The following is an 8,509-nucleotide window of genomic DNA, read 5'->3' as shown; positions in this document are numbered from 1 at the left end:
AAAGATTCCAGGCCTGGAAAACAAAGGAATAATCCATGGATGAGTCCAATACAAGGATAAAGGGGGAAAAAGAAGGAGAAGAAGAGGGAGAAGGGGAGGAAAATGGGGAAAAAGAATGGGAAAAGAATGGGAAAAGAATGGGGGAAAAGGATCCTTTCCTACCGTGTTTTCCCTTGGCACAGTGCTTGGGAAGCCGGATTTCCTTGGGAACGCTCCCATGGATGCAGCTTCCATAGGGATCTGCTTGGCTCCAGTCGAAGTCCTCAATGCAGGCGTCCAAGGCTTCGGATGCGGAGCTGTAGGAACGCTGCCCATAAAGGACGGGATAGGGTTGGGAATTGCAGGGAGCGAGGAGGGAGGAGAGCGGGGATGCGGGCGCTGATCCCGGTTTTCCGGCCATGATCCGGGTGGGAATGGTCCTGGTGCAGCTGCAGGGAATGATGGGCACCAATGGGGTTGCTCAGCATCTATTGCGTGAGGCAGGATGGGTGCCCCAAAGGGAAGCATGGGGCAAGGAATGATGGGATTGGGAATAACAGTGGGAATGGGGGAGGGGGGTACAAGAGAGGGTGCTCAGCACCCTCAGCCCCACAGCATCAACATCAGCCCCACAGCATCCCCATCAGCCCCATAGCACCCTCAGCCCCACATCCCCATCAACCCCATAGCAACACCCTCATTCTCACATCAACCCCACCAGCCTGACATCAGCCCCATAGAACCATCAGCCCCACATCATCCCCATCAGCCCCATAGCACCCTCAGCCCCACATCATCCCCATCAGCCCCATAGCACCCTCAGCCCCACATCATCCCCATCAGCCCCATAGCACCCTCAGCCCCACATCATCCAGATCAGCCCCATAGCACCCTCAGCCCCACATCCCCATCAACCCCATAGCAACACCCTCATTCTCACATCAACCCCACCAGCCTGACATCAGCCCCATAGCGCCATCAGCCCCACATCATCTCTGTCGCCCCCCTAGCACCCTCAGACCCACATCCTCCCCCTCAGCCCCACAGCATCACACTCTGCCCTCCGAGCCCGTTTGAAAGGGCCGCACTCTGCCACAAAATGGTGCCGCGCAGGGCATGCTGGGAGTTGTAGTCCTCGCTGGTGCCGCACAATGCTGCGCCTACAACTCCCAGAATGCCCCGCGGGACATCATAGAGGCACCAGAGAGACACAACAGAGACACCATAGAGACAACACAGATATACAATAGTAACACCATAGTGACCCCATAGAGAGACCATAGAGAGACCATAGAGAGACCATAGAGACACCATAGAGACACCATAGAGACAACATAGAGACACAATAGATATACAATAATGACACCATAGAGACACCATAGAGGCACCATAGAGACACCATACACATACCATAGTGACACCATGGAGGCACCATAGAGACAGGTTAGAGATACTATTGAGACACCATAGAGACACCATACAGACACCGTAGAGATACCATAGAGACACCATAGAGGCACCATAGAGACACCATAGATATATCATAGAGACACCATAGAGACCCCATAGAGACACCACAAAGACCCCATAGAGACACCACAGAGACACCATAGAGATACAATAGAGGCACCATAGAGACAAAATAGAGATACCATAGAGACACCATAGAGAGATACCATAGTGACACCATAGAGATATCATAGAGATACCATAGAGGAACCATAGATATACAATAGTGACACCATACAGAAACCATAGAAACCCTATACAGACACAATAGAGGCACCATAGAGACAAAAGAGAGATACTATAGAGACACCATAGAGAGATACCATAGTGACACCATAGAGATACCATAGAGGAACCATAGATATACAATAGTGACACCATAGAGAACCCATAGAAACCCTATACAGACACAATAGAGACAACATAAAGACACCATAGAGATACCATAGAGACACCATAGAGATACAATAGAGACATCATAGAGAGACACCATAGAGGCACCATAGAGACACCATAGAGAGAAACCATAAAGACACCATAGAGGCACCATAGATGAACCAAAGAGACAACATAGAGACACCTTAGAGACACCAGAGAGACACCATAGAGATACTATAGAGACACCGTAGAAAAACCATAGAGGCACCATAGAGACACCATAGAGGTACCATAGACACCCCATAGAGACAGCATAGAGGCACCATAGAGATAGCATAGAGGCACCATAGAGACACATTACAGATACCTTAGAGACACCATAGAGATACCAGAGAGGCATCATAGAGACCCCATAAAGACACCATAGAGACACCATAGAGACATCATAGAGATACCATAAAGACACCATAGAGGCACCATAGAGATACCAAAGAGACATCATAGAGAGTTACCATAGATGCACCACAGTGATACCATAGAGACACCATAGAGACACCTTAGAGATATTATAGTGACACCACAGAGATACCATAGAGACACCATAAAGACCCCATGGAGACCCCATAGAGACACCATAGAGACCCCATAGAGACCCCATAAAAACACCATAGGGACACCATAAGGACATCATGGAAACACCATAAATATACAATAGTAACACCATAGAGACCCCATAGATACACAATAGAGATACCATAGAGACAACATAGAGACCCCATAGAAAACCCATAGAATCACCATAGAGACACAATACAGACCCCATAGAGACACCATAGAGTCACCATAGAGACACCATAGAGATACCATAGACACACCACAAAGACCCCAAAGAGATACAATAGAGACGCCATAGAGACCCCATAAAAACACAATAGAGACAACATACAGACCCCATACAGACACCATAGAGACACCACAGAGAGATACCATACTGACACCATAGAGATAACATAGAGACACCATGGAGGCACCATAGATATACAATAGTGACAACATAGAGACCCCATAGAGACACAATAGAGACACCATAAAGACACCATAGAGATACCATATAGACACCTTAGAGATGCCATAGAGACATCATAGAGAGATAACATAGAGGCACCATAGAGGCACCAAAGAGACACCATAGAAGCACCATAGAGATAGCATAGAGGCACCATAGAGACACATTAGACATACCATGGAGACACTATAGATATATCATAGAGGGACCATAGAGGCACCAGAGAGACACATAGAGATACCAGAGAGACACCATAGAGAGATACCATAGAAACACAATAGAGACACCATCGAGACACGATAGATATACAATAGTGACACCATAGTGACCCCCTAGAGATCCCATAGAGAGACCATAGAGACACCATAGAGATACCATAATGACACCATAGAGACACCATAGAGGCACCATAGAGATACCATAGTGACACCATAGAGGCACCATAGAGACAGGATAGAGATACTATTGAGAAACCATAGAGACACTGTAGAGAAACTATAGAGACACCATAGAGATACCATAGAGACCCCATAAAGACTCCATAGAGACCCCATAGAGACATGATAAAGACACCATAGAGAAACCATAGAGAAACCACAGAGACACCATAGAGATACCATAGAGGAACCATAGATTCACCATAGAGATAGCATAGAGACACCATAGACAGATACCATAGTGACACCATAGAGATACCATAGACACAAAATAGACACCAAACTGACACCTTACAGACATCATAGAGGCACCGTACAGGCACCAGGGAGACACTATAGAGACACCATAGAGAGATACCATAGAGACACAATAGAGACACCATAGATATACAATTGTGACACCATAGAGACCCCATAGATACACCATAGAGGCACCATAGAGATACCATAATGACACCATAGAGACACCATAGATGCACCATAGAGACATCATAGAGATACTATAGACGCACCAGAGAGACACCATACATATACCATAGAGACACCATACAGACCCCATAGAGACACCATAGAGGCAACATAGAGGCACCACAGAGGCACCATATGGACACCATAGAGACCCCATCGATATACCATAGAGACACCATAGAGATACCATAGAGACACCATAGAGACATCATAGAGGCACCGTAGAGGCACCAGAGAGACACCATAGACATACCATAGAGACCTCATAGAGACACAATAGAGACTCCATAGAGATACCATAGATATACAATAGTGACACCATAGAGATACCATAGATATACCATAGAGACCCCATAGAGACTGCATAGAGACACCATAGAGGCACCATAGAGAAACCATAGAGACACCATAGAGATACCATAGAGACACCATAGAGACACCATAGGGACACCATCGAGGCACAATACAGACACCATAGAGATACCATACTAACACCATAGAGACATCATAGAGGCACTAACACCAGAGAGACATTATAGAGATACCATAGAGACACCATGGAGGCACCATAGACAATCCTTAGAAGCACCATAGAGATATCATAGAGGCACCATACAGAGATAACATAGAGACACAATAGAGATACCATAGATACACCATAGAGGCACCATAGATATGCAATAGTGACACTATACAGACGCCATGCAGACCTCATAGAGACACCATAGAGACACCATAGAGATACCATAGAGACACCACAAAGACCCCATAGACACACTATAGAGACACCGTAAAGACACCATAGATATACAATTGTGACACGTTAGAGACCCCGTAGAGAACCCATAGAGACACCATAGAGATACCATAGAGACATCATAGAGCTACAGTAGAGGCACCAGAGAGACACCATAGAGATACCATAGAGACACCATAGAGAGAAACCATAGAGACATAATAGAGACACCATAGAGACAATATAGATAAACAATAGAGACACCATAGAGATACCATAGAGACACCATAGAGGCACCATAGAGGCACGACAGAGACACCATAGAGGCACCGTAGAGGCACCAGAGAGACACCATAGACATTCCATAGAGACCTCATAGAGACACAATAGAGACTCCATAGAGACACAATAGATATACAATAGTGACACCATAGAGATACCATAGAGACCCCATAGAGACTGCATAGAGACACCATAGAGGCACCATAGAGAAACCATAGAGACACCATAGAGATACCATAGAGACACCATAGAGACACCATAGGGACACCATCGAGGCACCATAGAGACACCATCGAGGCACCATACAGACACCATTGACGCACCATACAGACACCATCGAGGCACCATACAGACACAATAGAGATAACATACTAACACCATAGAGACATCATAGAGGCACCGTACAGGTACCAGAGAGACATTATAGAGATACCATAGAGACACCATAGAGGCACCATAGACACACCTTAGAAGCACCATAGAGATATCATAGAGGCACCATAGAGAGATAACATAGAGACACCATAGAGATACCATAGAGACAGCATTGAGGCGCCATAGATATTCAATAGTGACACCATAGAGACCCCATACAGACCCCATACAGACCTCATAGAGACACCATAGAGACACCATAGAGATACCATAGAGACACCACAAAGACCCCATAGACACACTATAGAGACACCATAGAGACACCGTAGATGTACAATCGTGACACCTTAGAGACCCCGTAGAGAACCCATAGAGACACCATAGAGATACCATAGAGACATCATAGAGACACCATACTGACACCATAGAGACATCATAGAGCTACCATAGAGGCACCAGAGAGACACCATAGAGATACCATAGAGACACCATAGAGAGAATCCATAGAGACATAATAGAGACACCATAGAGACAATATAGATATACAATAGTGACACCATAGAGATACCATAGAGGCACCATAGAGACACCATAGAGATGCCATAGACACACCATAGAGGCACCATAGAGGCATGACAGAGACACCATAGGGGCACCATAGATATATAATAGTGACACTATAGAGACACCATTGAGGCACCATAGAGACACCATAGAGACACCATAGAGACTCCATAGAATCCCCATAGAGATACCATAGAGGCACCATAGAGACACCATTGATATACCATAGAAACACCATAGAGGCACCATAGAGACACCATAGAGACACGATACAGACACAATAGAGATACCATGGAGACACCATAGAGACATCATAGAGGCACCATAGAGACACCATAGAGGCACCATAGAGACAAGAGAGAGATACCATAGAGACACAATGGAGGAACAATGGAGGCGCCATAGAGGCAACATAGAGACACCATAGAGGCACCATAGAGACACCATCGATATTCCATAGAGACACCATAGAGACACCATAGAGATACCATAGAGACATCATAGGGAGATACCGTAGAGACACCATAGAGACACTATAAGGAACCCATAGATGTACAATCGTGACACCATAGAGACTCCATAGAGACACCATAGAGACACCATACTGACACCATACAGACATCATAGAGGAAACATAGAGAGACCAGAGAGACACCATAGAAACACCATAGAGAGATACCATAGAGACACAATAGAGACACCATAGAGGCACCATAGTGATACAATACAGACACCATAGAGGCAACATAGAGGCACCACAGAGGCACCATAGGGACACCATAGAAGCACCATAGAGACACCATCGATATACCATAGAGACACCATAGAGACACCATAAAGATACCATAGAGACACCATAGAGGCACCATAGAGACACCATCGATATACCATAGAGATACCATAGAGACACCATAGAGACACCATAGAGATACCATAGAGACACCATAGAGACATCATAGAGGCACCGTAGAGGCACCATAGAGACACCATAGAGACCTCATAGAGACACAATAGAGACTCCATAGAGACACCATAGATATACAATAGTGACACCATAGAGATAAAATAGAGACACCATAGAGACCCCATAGAGACTGCATAGAGACACCATAGAGACATCATAGAGGCACCGTACAGGCACCAGAGAGACATCATAGAGATACCATACAGACACCATAGAGACACCATAGAGGCACCATAGATATACAATTGTGACACAATAGAGACCCCATACAGACCCCATAGAGACACCATAGAGACACCATAGAGATACCATAGAGACACCACAAAGACCCCATAGACACACTATAGAGACACCATAGAGACATCATAGATGTACAATCGTGACACCATAGAGACCCCATAGAGACCCCATACAGACACCATAGAGACACCATAGAGATACTATAGAGATATTCATAGAGACACCATACTGACACCATAGATACATCATAGAGGCACCATAGAGATACCATTTAGGCACCATAGAGACATTATAGAGATACCATAGAGACACCATAGAGGCACCATAGAGACAAGATAGAGATACCATAGAGAAGTCATAGAGGAATCAGAGAGGCACCATAGAGGCAACATAGAGACACAATAGAGACACCATAGTGATAATATAGAGGCACCTTAGTGACATCATAGAGATATACCATAGAGACACCTTAGAGATAGCATAGAAACACCATAGAGAGATACCATAGTGACACCATAGGGATACCATAGAGAGACCATAGAGGCACCATATGTATACAATAGTGACACCAAAGAGACGCTATAGAGATACCATAGTGACACCATAGAGTCACCATAGAGACTCCATGGAGACACCATAGAGATACCATAGAGACACCATAGAGATACTATAGTGACACCATAGAGACACCATAGAGGCACCATAGAGACACCATAGAGATACCATAGAGATACCATAGAGACACCATAGAGGCACCATAGAGACACCATCGAGGCACCATAGAGACACCATAGAGATACCATACTGACACCATAGAGACATCATAGAGGCACCATAGAGACACATTAGAAGCACCATAGAGATATCATAGAGGCACCATAGAGGGATAACATAGGGACACCATAGAGATACCATATAAACCCCATAGAGGCACCATAGATATACAAAAGTGACACCATAGAGAGATAACATAGAGACACCATAGAGATACCATTCAGACACCATAGAGGCACCATAGATATACAATAGTGACACCATAGATACCCCATAGAGACACCATAGAGACACCAGAGATGTACAATCGTGACACCATAGAGACCGTATAGAGACCCCTTAGAGACACCATAGAGATAACATAGAGACACCATACTGACACCATAGAGACATCATAGAGGCACCGTAGAGGCACCATAGAGACACCATAGAGATACCATAGAGACACCATAGAAGGATACCATAGAGACACTATAGAGACACCATAGATATACAATAGTGACACCATAGAGACCCCATAGAAACACCATAGACACACAATAGAGACACCATATAGACACCATAGAGGCACCATAGAGACACCATAGAGACACCATAGAGATACCATAGAGAGATACCATAGAGACACCATAGAGACACCATAGAGACACCATAGAGATACCAGAGAGACACGGTAGAGATACCATAATGACACCGTAGAGACACCATAGAGGCACCATAGAGATACCATAGAGACA

The sequence above is a fragment of the Melopsittacus undulatus genome, unplaced genomic scaffold (assembly GCF_012275295.1).
Source record: "Melopsittacus undulatus isolate bMelUnd1 unplaced genomic scaffold, bMelUnd1.mat.Z mat_scaffold_74_arrow_ctg1, whole genome shotgun sequence".
NCBI lineage: Eukaryota > Metazoa > Chordata > Aves > Psittaciformes > Psittaculidae > Melopsittacus > Melopsittacus undulatus.
The sequence above is the reverse complement of the archived record's forward strand: the minus strand, read 5'-3'. Positions refer to the sequence as shown.